Genomic DNA, 16688 nt, shown 5'->3' on the forward strand with positions numbered 1-16688 from the left:
TGTCTGTGTGGAGTTTGCACATTCTCCCAGTGTCTGCGTTGGTCGCACCCTCCCAACCTAAAGATGTATAGGGTAGGTGGATTGGCCACGCTAAATTGCCCCTTAATTGGAACAAAATAATTGGGTACTCTAAATTTATTTTTAAAAAGGGAAAAAAAATCGAAAATGGGTCTGGCAGACGGAGAACCCCACCCTATATTTTTGGACTCAGGCTTGATTTGTCTCACAAGTACGATGTTATTTTTTCATTCATTCATAGCTTCATCTCCTTCAGTTGTGATCAGTATATACAATTTGCATACACTTTATTATTTCCAACATGTTCAACTCAAAAGCGAAAACTTCCATATTTGATATGGTATTGATCAATATTAGTAATATTTATCCAGTTATGTAAAGACAATTTCTTCCTTTTTATTGCAGATAGATCCAAATAAATAAAGTGCAAGAAATAAGTGTCTTGCATATCATATTGTTGGATAACATTGCATATCTTCTGCTTACACCATAAATATGAACATACAACATACAAACAGAGAAACATTGAAAATTGAAGCAGGAAGAGGTCATTCTGCCCTTCAAGCCTACTCTGCCATTGATTATGATCATGGCTAATCGTCAAGTTCAGTACCCTGATCCCGCCTTCCCTCCATATCCCTTGATCCCTTTAGCCCCAAGAGCTATATCTAATTCCTTCTTGAAATTACACAATGTTTTAGCCTCAACTACTTTCAGTGGCAGTGAATTCCACAGATTCACCACTCTCTGGGTGAAGAAATGTGACCTCACCTCAGACCTAAAAGGTTTACCCCTTATCCTCAAACTATGACCACTAGTTCAGGACACCCCCACATTGGGAACATTCTTTCTGAAGCTACCCTGTCTAATCCTGTTAGAATTTTGTAAGTTTCTATGGAATTCATTATCATCCTAACCGACTTAGTCTCTCCTCATATGACAGTCTCGTCATCCCAGGAATCATCTTCGCTGCACTCCCTCCATAGCAAGATTCTTCCTCAGATAAGGATGCCAAAACTGTACACAATACTCCAGGTGTTGCCTCACCAATGCTGTATAGAATTGCAGTAAAACATCTCTATTCATGTACTCAAATCCTCTCCCTACGAAGGCCAACACACCATTTGCCATTTTTATTGCCAGCTGTACCTACCCACTTACTTTCAGCGATTGATGCTCAAGGATACCAAGGTCTCGTTGAGTATCCAAAATGTGTAGACAATTGAAACATGCAATTTTCAGTAGCGTTCGCTCTAATTATGCATGAGTGCATGTCGTAGGTGCACTTTGATGTTCATAGAACCATAGAATTTACAGTGCAGAAGGAGGCCCATTGAGTCTGGAGGGTCCTTCGAAAGAGCACCCCACCCAAGCCCACACCTCCATCCTATCCCCGTAACCCAGTGACCGCACCCAACCTCCTTGAACATTAAGGGCAATTTAGAATGGCCAATCCACCTAACCTGCACATCTTTGGACTGTGGGAGGAAACCGGAGCACCCGGAGGAAACCCAGTCAGACACGGGGAGAAGGTGTAGACTCCGCACAGACAGTGATCCAAGCCGGGGATCGAACCTGGGACCCTGGAGCTGTGAAGATACTGTGCTAACCACTGTGTTACTGTGCCACCCAATCCGATCGTACATTTTATGCAATGGATGCTTGTTATGTTTTGTAGTTGCATAATTGCTTTAAGTAACTTATTTAACGTATTTAAATTTTAAAGAAACAAACCCTCACTAGATTTGCAGAATTCACTGGAGTCACTGTTCTGATTAAGTTATTAGTTTGAGGCTATATTTGTACCTTTTACCTTTTTGTGAAAAATTCTGTGAGAAGCTTTTTTAAAAAGGAGGGATAAACCCGTCAACTACAGACCAGTTAGCTTAAATTTGGTGGGACAATGATCTGGAATAAAATTAATCACCACTTGGAAAAATATCACCTAATAAATGAAAGTCAGCGTGGATTTATTAACTGCAAGTTGTTTGTCTAACTTGATTGAGTTTTTTGATAATTGAATAGAGAGGGTCGATGAGAGTTTTATTTATTCTTTCCTGGGATATAGAGATCTCCAGCAAGGCCAGCATTTGTTATCCGATCCTAAATGTTCTTGAGAAGGAGGTAGTGAGCTGCCCTTTTGAACTGCTGCAGTCCACCTGGTGCAGTTACACCCACAGTGCTGTTAGGGAGGGAGTTCCAGGCTTCTGACCCAGCAGTAGTACAATTGACGTGTACAACAAGTAGAAGGCAAATTAAATGCTGGCCTTTATTGCAAGGAGATTGGAGTATAAAAGTAGGGAAGTCTTGCTACGACTGTACAAGGTATTGGTGAGAACGCACCTAGAGTACTGTCTAAAGTTTTCCAGGGCCTTGGAGGTAGTGGGTAAGGGTGAGGTGAGGGGATGATGGTGTGAGGTGAAGGGGTGGGGACTGTGAGGGGATGAGGTGAGTGGGTGAGGTGAGGGGAGGGTGTGGGGGCTGAGGTGTAGAGGCAGGGAAAGTTGAGTTGTGGATGGGGGATGAAGAGAAGGGATGAAGGAACCACTTTTAAGGTTTTAAAACCAAAATATTAAATACCATACATGCCTTAAAATTCACTTTTGAATTTATACCAGCAGAAAAATAGCAGTCTAAATTTTCATTGTGCCCTAAAGTAGACACAATTCTGATTAAATGCTGCGTTGAAGTACCAGAGATTTGAGAATGTTGGGCCTCACCAAAATAAATGCAAGAAGCTAAAGACTGGGATTAATGCAAATCAAGGTGTTGACTCACTGTCGCCTGTTTTATTCCTCTTGCAAAGTCTATGAATTAAATCTCTATTTGTCACGAGGAAATTGTTTAAATAAAGGTTTTACAATCTCTACCCCAATCTTGGTTCACCCAGATAGGATGTAATTTCATAGAATACAGATGGGCTGTAATTTCACAGTGTACAACACAATTTGTGAGGTAGTTTCTGGGGAAGGGAAAACAATCCAGTTCTTGAGTTAAGGTTGTACTGAGCTTTTGTGCGATGTGCCATTCTTCTCTGAAAAATTCGGATCAACAATTCAAATGTACATTTTGCCTAAGCTGCTGATACATGTCTGATTGACATGGTCAAGGAGGATAGTACAAGTAGCTTAAAAGGTCAGATGCCATTTGTGGTATATTGTGGTTTAAGTCCAGAGAAGTCAGAATGGAAAGGTTGTATTAGCGACAGAGTTGAATTGTTTTGTAAAAGTAGTGATTTCTTTGTAACCACTTTCCTAAAATCAGTTGTTGCTCTGTGATTAACTATCATTCGAGAATTTCAATATTACTACAGGAACTCTGCCTACTACATGCAGATCCAATGAAAGAAAGACAAATCCTCCATTCATAGAGCACCATTCATGGTATCTGTTATAACCTGCCTGCTTACCACTGGCTGGGGACTAATGGCAATCCCACAATCCTTTGGTAGTATGAGCTTCCCCAATGAGGGGGACGGATAAATCATCAGCAGATTCCCTGCATTAATATAGCTGGCCAGTATGGAACCAGCTAGAAAGGAGTGAGCAGCAAGGGAGTTACTGCTGCTGTTGTATATATATATATGTTATTGTAAATAAATGTTATTTCTTTCTATTCCACAACGCGTGCTGGATTCTTTGTGGCCCTCACAAAACTGGCGACGAGGGTTAAAATGGATAGCTGCCTACACTGCTGAAGCTCCCTCCCTGGATTTTTGTTGGATACAGGTTGGAAGTTTTTTCTGTTACACCATGGACGTTTGGATGTCTTTGATGTTGCGCTGGAAAGTTGGAACCAGTACGCACAACAGATGCGTTACTATTTCTGGGCAAACAACATCGCCAAAAACGAGCGCCAGGTGGTCAGTTAGCTCACCGCCTGCGGTCCGCATATGTTTGGGGTGATTAGGAGCCTTACGTACTCAGCTGCGCCAGACATAAAGACGTTTGATGAACTTGTGACCTTAGTGGGGCAACATTTTAACCCAACCCCGTCCACGATAGTCCAGCGTTACCGGTTTAATACCGCTGAGAGGACCCCAGGAGAATCCCTTGCAGTTTCTATCCAGGCTACGCAGGATTGCGGAGTACTGTGACTATGGTGAGACCTTGTCAGAAATGTTATGCGACCATTTGGTTTGCGATATTAACAATGATATTTGCGGCCACCCAGAGAAAGTTGTTAGCTAAGCCAATATTGACCTTTCAACAGGCCATTCAAATAGTATTGTCCCGAGAGAGCGAGGAACAGGGAGTGGAGGAGCTACAGGGAATGGAGGTGCATGCCTTGGGGCACAACCCCTTCCGTCCAAAAGCACCTCCCCGCACTCCTGCGGTACCTTGGGCGAGGCGACGTCCGGATCGACGCCAGTGGCCTTCAGACGTTCCTCCCCGAAGGGAGCCTTCTCCAGAACCAATGGATGAGGAGCCATGTCAGTGTTGGATTTGTGGGCGCCGACCCTGTCGCGGCCGCCGGTCCTGGGGGCGCCAGAGGTGCTGTTGTTCTGACAGAAACTGGGGCCAGCCCAGGGTCCGTACTTTCCATTTGGATGAACCTGCAGTGACTACTCCCGAGGACGTGGAGACGGTGGTACTAGTAGGGTACCCAGTTGTATTCCAGCCCTGTTTGGGGAAAATAAAAAGGGCCGTAGCCCGTATCCAAGTCGAACCAGGAGCCCCGCCGCGCTATTTCCAGGTGCGCCCAGTGCCTTACACCTTGTTCGAGAAGGTAGAAGGGGAGCTCACTCATTTGGAGTCCTTGAGTATTATCAGGCCCATCTGTTTCGCTGACTGGGCATGTCCAATTGTACCTGAAATGAAGCCTGATGCCACAGTTCGCTTGTGCGGCGACTATAAACTTACAGTGAATATGGCTTCCCGGTTCAACCGATATCCAATACCCCACACAGAAGATCTCTACGCGAAGCTTGCAGGCGGACTCTCGTTCACGAAATTAGATATGAGTCACGCCTATCTACAGTTGGAGCTGCACCTTGCCTCTCAGTCAAATGTAACTATTAATACACACCGGTGTTGTGTTGGGCGCTCTGGATCCGTGGAACACATACAGGTCGCCAACACTTGAAATAGTGCAACACTATTTTATTGAATCATTAACTGTTTAACATACTCTCACTGTGGGTTAACACAAGACTTGCTTCAACTAAAGACCTTTGCCTTCTCCTAACCAATCGATGCACTCAGCACATGGTGAATGTCTGTGCTGCAGGCTGTGAGCTCTATCCTACTAGCTCGCTGCAGCTGGAATGAGCGGGAATCTGATGCCCCCTGTCTTTATAGTGCGTGTGCTCTAACTGGTGACTGGCTGTGGTGTGTGTGTTGATTGGTCCCACTGAGTGTCCATCAGTGTGTGTCTGCACCATGATATACTGGTGTATATTATGACATCCCCCCTTTTATAAAAGAATGTTCATGTGTGTCAATAAATAGTGTATGGTGAGACTGTCCCTGACTACATTTGTGCCAAAGACATATTTACAGGAGAACTTAGCTATTTACATGGGAAGGTGCCTGGTGCAGAAAAACAGTATGGAACAAGAATAACGAGATGCACACTATATACAAACCATGTAAATGATCAAATGGAAGAACAGAACAATTCAGAAAGCCTATAGGTCCACAAAGTTCACAAATTAAGTCTCTGAGGTGGGCGACGAATTCTGGTTGACCGCCTCAAGGGTGGGTCGGGAGCCACCGGCTGAGGAGCGGGCTGGACTGCATGAGAGTGAGGAGGATGCAGAGTGACAGAGATCTCTCCATAGTCCATGGCAGGATCAGCAGGAGGGCGAGGTGACAGTGGAGGATCACGTAGCGAGCGTGGAACGAGACGAAGGGCGCGTCGATTGCGGCGCAGAATGGAGCCATCCGGTAGACGAACCAGGAACGAGCAGGGGGGGGCCACCTTTCGAAGGACAACAGCGGTTGCAGACCAGCCACCATCCGGAAGATGGATGCGGATGTTGTCATCTGGAGCCAGAGCAGGGAGATAGCTGCATGGGAGTCATGAGCTGCCTTGTGCTGTGCACGAGACAGCTGCATCCGTCGAAGGACCGGAACGTGGTCGAGGTCTGCGACATAAATGGACGGCACCGTCGTCCTCAGGGTACAGCCCATTAGCAATTGGGCTGGCGACAAGCCAGTGGACAGTGGGGCGGAGCGATAGGCCAGCAGGGCAAGGCAGAAATCGGACCCAGCATCGGCAGCCTCGCAGAGGAGCCATTTGACTATGTGGACGCCCTTCTCCGCTTTGACGTTGGATTGGGGGTACAGGGGACTGGATGTCACATGTGCAAAAATTGTACCGCCTGGCAAAGTTGGACCATTCCTGGCTTGCGAAGCAGGGACCATTGTCCGACATAACCGTGAGTGGGATGCCGTGTCGAGCAAAGGTGTCCTTACAGGCACGGATGACTGCAGACGATGTGATATCGTGCAACCGTATCACCTCCGGGTAATTTGAAAAGTAGTCCACGATCAGGACATAGTCTCTACCCAGCGCATGGAACAGGTCGATGTCCACCTTGGTCCAAGGTGACGTGACCAACTCATGGGGCTGCAGGGTCTCACGTGGTTGGGCCGGCTGGAAGAGCTGACAAGTGGGCAGTTGAGCACTGTGTTGGCTATGTCTTCATTAATGCCGGGCCAGTACACTGCCTCTCGGGCCCGTGGGTGGCACTTTTCCACACCAATATGGTCCTCGTGTGGCTGCTCCAGGACGAGCAGGCGCATGCTATGTGGGATGACAATGCGGTCCAGTTTCAGAAGAACCCCGTCCTCTACAGCCAGATAATCTCTGACATTATACCACCCGTCTGTTAGGTGGCGCATGACACGCTGTAGCAAAGGGTCAGCCGCCGTCTCGCGGCGAATTTGGACGAGGCGTTCATCCGTGGCAGGTAGATTGGAGGCCACGAAGGCCACATGGGCGTCAACCTGGCAGACGAATCCCGCTGGGTCACATGGAGTGTTGACTGCACTGGAGAGAGCGTCAGCAATGATGAGGTCTTTGCCTGGGGTGTATACCAGCTGGAAGTCATATCGCCGGAGCTTGAGAAGAATACGCTGGAGGCGAAGGGTCATGTCGTTCAAGTCTTTCTGTATTATGTTGACCAGCGGGCGATGGTCGGTCTCGACGGTGAAGTGAGGATGTCCATACACATAATTGTGAAACCTAACCACACCGGTCAGAAGGCCCAGGCACTCGTTTTCTATCTGCACGTTGCGCTGTTCCGTGGGGGTCATGGCGCGTGACGCATATGCAACGGGGGCCCATGATTAGGACTCATCGCGTTGCAGGAGCACTGCCCCAATGCTTGATTGGCTGGCATCGGTTGAAATTTTGGTCTCTTTTGCTGGATCAAAGAAAGCTAAGATCGGGGCCGTGGTGAGTTTGGTCTTGAGTTCTCTCCATTCGCGCTCGTGGGCAGGGAGCCATTGGAAGTCTGTCATGGCTGTGATAGCAGCTACCTTGTCCGCATCCGGCCGCACACCCAACTGGGAGATGTGGTCCCCGAGAAACTTGAGTTCCGTCAGACCAAAAGAGCATTTGGCCCTGTTGAGGCTCAGGCCCTGCTCACGTATGCGTTTGAATACCCGCTGGAGGCGACTGACATGCTCCTGCGGGGTGGTGGACCAAATGATTATGTCGTCGACATAGATGCAAGCACCTTCAATGGCTTCCATCATTTGTTCCATAATCCTATGGAACACTTCTGAAGCAGATATGATCCCAAACGGCATCCTGTTGTAACAATATCTGCCAAAGGGGGTATTGAATGTACACAGTTTCCTGCTAGATTTGTCGAGCTAGATTTGCCAGAATCCTTTTGAGGCGTCGAGTTTGGTGAAGAGCTTGGCGCGAGCCATCTCGCATGTGATCTCTTCGCGTTTGGGAATTGGATAATGCTCCCTCATGATATTGCGATTCAGATCCTTGGGATCAATGCAAATTCTCAATTCGCCGGAAGGCTTTTTTACACACACCATGGAACTGACCCAGTCGGTTGGTTCCGTGACTCTGGAAATCACTCCTTGGTCCTGGAGGTCCTGCAGCTGCTGCTTGAGGCGGTCCTTAAGGGGTGCTGGGACCCTGTGAGGTGCGTGCACCACAGGCGTGGCATTCTGTTTCAATAAGATCTTGCAGGTATATGGGAGCATGCCCATGCCTTCAAAGATGTCATGGTGCTGGTTGATGATGGCATCGAGTTGCGCCCTGAAGTCAGTGTCCTGAAAGGCAGACGTGTCATCAGGAGAGAGAGAGTGAACTCTCTGAACTAGGTTCAACAGCTTGCATGCCTGCGTGCCAAGCAGTGAAGCTTTCGAGGAGCCCACGATTTCAAAGGGAAGGATGGCTTTGCGTGACTTGTGCATCATAGAACATAGAACATAGAACAATACAGCGCAGTACAGGCCCTTCGGCCCACGATGTTGCACCGAAACAAAAGCCATCTAACCTACACTATACCATTATCATCCATATGTTTATCCAATAAACTTTTAAATGCCCTCAATGTTGGCGAGTTCACTACTGTAGCAGGTAGGGCATTCCACGGCCTCACTACTCTTTGCATAAAGAACCTACCTCTGACCTCTGTCCTATATCTATTACCCCTCAGTTTAAAGTTATGTCCCCTCGTGCCAGCCATTTCCATCCGCGGGAGAAGGCTCTCACTGTCCACCCTATCCAACCCCCTAATCATTTTGTATGCCTCTATTAAGTCGCCTCTTAACCTTCCTCTCTCCAACGAAAACAACCTCAAGTCCATCAGCCTTTCCTCATAAGATTTTCCCTCCATACCAGGCAACATCCTGGTAAATCTCCTCTGCACCCGCTCCAAAGCCTCCACGTCCTTCCTATAATGCGGTGACCAGAACTGTACGCAATACTCCAAATGCGGCCGTACCAGAGTTCTGTCCAGCTGCAACATGACCTCCTGACTCCGGAACTCAATCCCTCTACCAATAAAGGCCAACACTCCATAGGCCTTCTTCACCACCCTATCAACCTGGGTGGCAACTTTCAGGGATCTATGTACATGTACACCTAGATCCCTCTGCTCATCCACACTTTCAAGAACTTTTCCATTAGCCAAATATTCCACATTCCTGTTATTCCTTCCAAAGTGAATCACCTCACACTTCTCTACATTAAACTCCATTTGCCACCTCTCAGCCCAGCTCTGCAGCTTATCTATATCCCTCTGTAACCTGCTACTTCCTTCCACACTATCGACAACACCACCGACTTTAGTATCGTCTGCAAATTTACTCACCCACCCTTCTGCACCTTCGCCTAGGTCATTGATAAAAATGACAAACAGCAACGGCCCCAGAACAGATCCTTGTGGTACTCCACTTGTGACTGAACTCCATTCTGAACATTTCCCATCAACCACCACCCTCTGTCTTCTTTCAGCTAGCCAATTTCTGATCCACATCTCTAAATCACCCTCAATCCCCAGCCTCCGTATTTTCTGCAATAGCCTACCGTGGGGAACCTTATCAAACGCTTTGCTGAAATCCATATACACCACATCAACTGCTCTACCCTCGTCTACCTGTTCAGTCACCTTCTCAAAGAACTCGATAAGGTTTGTGAGGCATGACCTACCCTTCACAAAGCCATGCTGACTATCCCTGATCATATTATTCCTATCTAGATGATTATAAATCTTGTCTCTTATAATCCCCTCCAAGACCTTACCCACTACAGACGTGAGGCTCACCGGTCTATAGTTGCCGGGGTTGTCTCTGCTCCCCTTTTTGAACAAAGGGACCACATTTGCTATCCTCCAGTCCTCTGGCACTATTCCTGTAGCCAATGATGAGATAAAAATCAAAGCCAATGGTCCAGCAATCTCTTCCCTGGCCTCCCAGAGAATCCTAGGATAAATCCCATCAGGTTCCGGGGACTTATCTATTTTCAGCTTGTCCAGAATTGCCAACACCTCTTCCCTACGTACCTCAATGCCATCTAATCTATTTACCTGGAGCTCAGCATTCTCCTCCACAACATTATCTTTTTCCTGAGTGAATACTGACGAAAAATATTCATTTAGTATCTCGCCTATCTCTTCAGACTCTACACACAACTTCCCATCCCTGTCCTTGACTGGTCCTACTCTTTCCCTAGTCATTCGCTTATTCCTGACATACCTATAGAAAGCTTTTGGGTTTTCCTTGATCCTTCCTGCCAAATACTTCTCATGTCCCCTCCTTGCTCGTCTTAGCTCTCTCTTTAGATCCTTCCTCGCTACCTTGTAACTATCCATCGCCCCAACTGAAACTTCACACCTCATCTTCACATAGGCCTCCTTCTTCCTCTTAACAAGAGATTCCACTTCTTTGGTAAACCACGGTTCCCTCGCTCGGCACCTTCCTCCCTGCCTGACCGGTACATACTTATCAAGAACACGCAGTAGCTGATCCTTGAACAAGCTCCACTTATCCAGTGTGTCCAACACTTGCAGCCTACTTCTCCACCTTATCCCCCCCAAGTCACGTCTAATGGCATCATAATTTCCCTTCCCCCAGCTATAACTCTTGCCCTGCGGTGTATACTTATCCCTTTCCATCCTTAACGTAAACGTCACCGAATTGTGGTCACTGTCCCCAAAGTGCTCACCTACCTCCAAATCCAACACCTGGCCTGGTTCATTACCTAAAACCAAATCCAATGTGGCCTCGCCTCTTGTTGGCCTGTCAACAAACTGTGTCAGGAAACCCTCCTGCACACACTGTACAAAAAAACGACCCATCTAATGTACTCGAACTATATCTTTTCCAGTCAATATTTGGAAAGTTAAAGTCTCCCATAATAACTACCCTGTTACTTTCGCTCTTATCCAGGATCATCCTCGCCATCCTTTCCTCTACATCCCTCGAACTATTTGGAGGCCTATAGAAGACTCCCAACAGTGTGACCTCTCCTTTCATGTTTCTAACCTCAGCCCATACTACCTCGGAAGATGAGTCCCCATCTAGCATCCTCTCCGCCACCGTAATACTGCTCTTGACTAGCAGCGCCACACCTCCCCCTCTTTTGCCTCCTTCTCTGAGCTTACTAAAACACCTAAACCCCGGAACCTGCAACATCCACTCCTGTCCCTGCTCTATCCATGTCTCCGAAATGGCCACAACATCGAAGTCCCAGGTACCAACCCATGCTGCCAGTTCCCCTACCTTATTTCGTATACTCCTGGCATTGAAGTAGACACACTTCAAACCACCTACCTGAACACTGGCCCCCTCCTGCGACGTCAAATCTGAGCTCCTGACCTCTATACTCTCATTCTCCCTTACCCTAAAACTACAATCCAGGTTCCCATGCCCCTGCTGCATTAGTTTAAACCCCCCCAAAGAGCACTAACAAATCTCCCCCCCAGGATATTTGTGCCCCGCAGGTTCAGATGTAGACCATCCTGTCTGTAGAGGTCCCACCTTCCCCAGAAAGAGCCCCAGTTATCCAGAAATCTGAATCCCTCCCGCCTGCACCATCCCTGTAGCCACGTGTTTAATTGCTCTCTCTCCCTATTCCTCATCTCACTATCACGTGGCACGGGCAACAACCCAGAGATAACAACTCTGTTTGTTCTAGTTCTGAGCTTCCATCCTAGCTCCCTGAAAGCCTGCCTGACATCCTTATCCACTTTCCTACCTATGTCGTTAGTGCCAATGTGAATCTCCACCAGAATTTATTGGTGAGGGTCTTCCCAGAAGTCCGCGGGTCGACTTCCTGTTCCCATCTTAAACACTAAAATTAAAAAAAAAAAATTTAAAGGAGAGACTTACCTCCCAGAAATCACTTCCGCACTGCCCCCGCTGAAATGGACTAGCCTGCTCCGCTCCTGCTGAAATCGACTTGGCCTGCAAGGTAAGTAAGTTGTTAATCAGTACTTACCTCACCCAGGCTGCGACCTTTTAAACGGTCCCCTCTGCCTCGCAGCTCCCACGCTTTTTCAAATTCCCGCGCTGTTTCTAAGGTTCCAGCTCTCACTCCCGAACTAAACAGCTGACCTGCAAGGTAAGTAAGTTAATCAGTACTTACCTCACCCAGGCAGTGACCTTTTAAACGGTCCCCTCTGCCTCGCAGCTCCCGCGCTGTTTCTAAGGTCCCAGCTCTCACTCCCGAACTAAACAGCTGACCTGCAAGGTAAGTAAGTTAATCAGTACTTACCTCACCCAGGCAGCGACCTTTTAAACGGTCCCCTCTGCCTCGCAGCTCCCGCGCTGTTTCTAAGGTCCCAGCTCTCACTCCCGAACTAAACAGCTGACCTGCAAGGTAAGTAAGTTAATCAGTACTTACCTCACCCAGGCAGCGACCTTTTAAACGGTCCCCTCTGCCTCGCAGCTCCCGCGCTTTTTCAAATTCCCGCGCTGTTTCTAAGGTCCCAGCTCTCACTCCCGAAGCATCACTTCGAGCTGAGACAAGCCGCTGGCAGCAATGGCATTGCCATTGTAATCTAATAGCTGGCAGGCTGATGGGAGGATGGCTGGTTTGACACAAAGGCTTTGGAGGTCAGACTGCGTAATGAGATTGGCGGGGGCACCAGTGTCCAGGCGGAATCGTATTTGGGACCGGTTGACCGTCAGGGTGGCACACCACTCATCGTCTGGATAGATGCTGTATACCGACAGCGGCTGGTGTCTTTGCTTCGGGGACACCCTGTTTTTTATCACGATACCGATTCGAAAAGGCGCCTTCGGGTCCTCGGTGTCACTGCTGTGTGGGAGGTCCGCATCGGACTCAGTGACCGTGGATTGAATTGCCCGGACATTCCTGCGAGGCTGGCTGAAGCGATATGAATTGGCAGGCTGAGCTACTCGGCAGAAGGCAGCATAGTGGCCAAGTCTGCCATATCTTAGGCATTGTCGAGATTTGGCAGGACATTGCCGTTTTAAATGGGCGGAGCCACAGTTGCCGCCTGTCGTAGCGTCAGCACGTTCACTGCGCCACCGCGCATGCGCGGTGCGGTCATGCATTGTGCGCGCCTGCGCATTACGTTCCACGACATCACCGTCCCCTCGTTTGGTGCGCACAATCTCGGGAGTCCGCGAAAAGCGTGCGAAATGGCCGCCTTCATCCAGGCTGAGGCCCTGGAGTTGCTCAATTGCTTGGACCCGTTCCGCTTCGTGGGGACCTTGCTGCGCCGTTTCAGCCGCTTGGATGTGGGAATACCGACTCTTGGCGTTTTTGTGTAGGACACAGGTCTCAATGGCGGTCGCTAGGGTGAGCTGCTTTACTTTGAGGAGCTGCTGTCGTAGGGGGTCGACTGAACACCGAAAACGATCTGGTCGCATATCATGGAGTCGGAGGTGGGCCCGTAGCTGCAAGACTGCGCAAGGATGCGGAGGTGCGTGAGAAAGGATTGGAAAGGTTCATCCTTACCCTGCAAATGCTGTTGGAACACGTAGCAGTCGAAACATTCATTCACCTCTACGCTGCAGTGAGTGTCAAACTTGAGGAGGACCGTCTTGAACTTTGTTTTATCTTCATCATCCACAAAGGTGAGAGAATTGAAAATGTGGATGGCATGGTCCCTGGCCGTGGATAGGAGGAGAGCAATCTTCCTGGTATCCGAGGTGTCCTCCCTGTCTGTGGCCTCAAGGAAGAGCTGGAAGCGCTGTTTGAATATCTTCCAGTTGGCCCCTAGGTTGCCGGCGATGCGGAGCGGCGGCGGCGGGCTGATGTTGTCCATGTTGCAGGATGACGGAATGCTGGCGGAAGGCAGATAACTTCCAGGTAGGTCTAAGAAGTGCTAATATCCCTCAACTCCTGGTATCATGTGTTGGGCGCTCTGGATGCATGGAACACATACAGGTCACCAACACTTAAAATAGTGCAACACTATTTTATTGAATCATGAACTGTTTAACATACTCTCACTGTGGGTTAACACAATACTAGCTTCAACTGAAGACCTTTACCTTGTCCTAACCAGTCGATGCACTCAGCACATGGTGAATGTCTGTGCTGCAGGCTGTGAGCTCTGTCCTACTAGCTAGCTGCAGCTCGAATGAGCGGGAACTCTGATGCCCCCTGTCTTTATAGTGCGTGTGCACTAACTAACTGGTGTTTGGCTGCGGTGTGTGTGTTGATTGGTCCCACTGTATGTCCATCAGTGTGTGTCTGCACCATGATATACTGGTGTATATTATGACAACTGGGGCCTGTATGAATATACACGGTTGCCCTTTGGCGTATCCTCTGCCTGCGCTATTTTCCAACATGTTATGGAGGGCATCTTGAGAGGTTTACCGCGTGTCGCTGTCTACTTAGACGATGTTTTGATTACAGGGACGTCGGAACATTTGGAAAATTTGGAGGCTGTCCTTAGACGCTATTCAGAGGCTGGAGTCCGTTTACGTCGTACAAAGTGCGACTTTCAGGCAAAGGAAGTAGTCTACCTGGGTTATCAGGTGGACTGCGATGGTTTGCACCCTGTCACAGAGAAGGTGCGTGGAATTCAACAGGCCCCCGCAGTTTCAACTGACACTTCGCATCTTCGTTCTTTTCTCGGCCTCGTAAACTATTACGGGAAATTCCTCCCCAATCTGGCAATGACGCTGCCCCCGTTGCACCTTCTGCGAAAGAAGAATCACACCTGGGTTTTGGGTCAGCCACAAGGAACTGCTTTCCGGCGGGTGAAACAACAATTGTCATTGTCTGGGTTACTAACCCACTATGATCCTGAAAAGCCTTTGCTCATCACGTGTGATGCACCCTGTATGGTATTGGGGCCACCCTGTCCCACAAAATGGAGAACGGAGCCGAGCGGCCGATAGCTTTCGCCTCCCGCACATTGACTGCAGCGGAAAAGAAGTACGCACAGATCGAGAAGGAGGGCCTGCCGGTGGTCTTTGCGGTGAAACGGCCAGTATGTGTATGGCCGCCACTGCACGATCGTGACTGATCATAAGCCTCTGCTGGGACTGGCCCCATGTCGACCCCCCGACCGGTGAAGTGGTTGCAACCCTAAATTGTATGGACTCCTTGCCTGTCACGGCATCACAAATCCGTGAGTGGACCCAGACGGAGCCAGTCCTGTCAAAGGTTCGGCACATAGTCCTGTATGGTGGGCAACATAGACAGCTCCAGGCGAGTTGTGGGCATTTTCCTCCAAGCTGTCAGAATTTAGCGTGGAAGATGGCATCCTTTTGTGGGGGATGCGTGTGATTGTCCCGGAAAAAGGACAGGAGCTGATACTAAGGGACTTGCACAATGGGCATCCGGGTGTGACCAAAATGAAAATGTTGTCCCGGAGTTATGTCTGGTGGCCAGGCCTCGACGCCGACATTGAGAAGGTGGCCCAAAACGGCTCCATTTGCCAGGAGCATCAGAAGCTTCCGCCGGCCGCGCCCCTACATCACTGGGAATGGCCAGGGCGGCCTTGAGCGCGCTTGCATGCGGATTTCGCTGGTCCTTTTCAAGGATCCATGTTCCTTCTATTAATCGATGCCCAGTCTAAATGGTTAGAAGTGCATAAGATGGTAGGCACAACGTCCTGCGCAACAATCGAAGATGCATTTGTCTTTCAGTACGCATGGCCTCCCCGAGGTGCTGCTCACGGACGCCAGCACTCCGTTCACAAGTGAGGAGTTTGCGAGGTTCATGAAGATGAACAGCATATGCCACATCCGCACCGTTCCGTATCACCCGGCTTCCAATGGGTTGGCAGAACGCACAGTGCAGACATTCAAACGGGGCCAAAAGAAACAGTTTTCCGGGTCTATGGACACGAGACTGGCACGTTTTATGTTTTCATACAGGACCACCCCCCATGCGGTGACTGGGGTAGCTCCCGCGGAACTCCTAATGGGCCGGAGACTTCGCATCCACCTTAGCATGGTTTTCCCAGACATTGGCGCAAAAGTACGCCGCACTCAAGAACGGCAGGGACATGGCCTTTCTCGGCATCGGCCGATTCGGTAGTTTGCGCCGGTCATTGCAGAACCATGTGGCGATAGGGACGCCGAGATGATGGAGGCAGTGGACTGCGACTCTGAGATGGAGACACAGGACGCCTCAGAGGGGGAGTCCTCGGGCCCACGGGTCATGGATGTACAACCGTTATGCCGTTCATCACGGAAGCGCCGTTCTCCGTCTCATTACACGCTGCCCGATCCAGCGCCTCGTGCAAATGGTGTCCGGCCTGCGGCAAAACGAGTCCATGCTCTCCTTCGCCAGGGTCTTCGGTGGATTCCTTGGACTTTGGGGGGAGGGATGTTATAACCTGCCTGCTGCTGTGGACTAATGGCAATCCCACAATCCTTAGAGAATATGAGCTTCCCCAATGAGGGGGGCAGAGAAATCATTAGCAGATTCCCTGTATAAATATAGCTGGCCAGAATGGAACCAGCTACAGAGGAATGAGCAGCAAGAAAGTTACTGCTGCTGGTGTATACATATATGTTATTGTAAATAAATGTTACTTCTTTCTATTCTACAACTCGTGCTGGATTCTTCTTGGCCCTCACAAAAATATCCAATTAAGTACTTTGAGTTCTAATAATCACTGATATAAAGTAGGCAAATGGCAAAGCAGGCTCCAGGCTCATTCCGGCTCCTAATACGTAATCTGAATAGATTAAGATGAGCTGGGCTAGATGGTCTTTGTCATCCATAATTATGTTGCAAACAGAAGATGGAAA

The sequence above is a fragment of the Scyliorhinus torazame genome, chromosome 13 (genome assembly GCF_047496885.1).
Source record: "Scyliorhinus torazame isolate Kashiwa2021f chromosome 13, sScyTor2.1, whole genome shotgun sequence".
Classification (NCBI taxonomy): domain Eukaryota; kingdom Metazoa; phylum Chordata; class Chondrichthyes; order Carcharhiniformes; family Scyliorhinidae; genus Scyliorhinus; species Scyliorhinus torazame.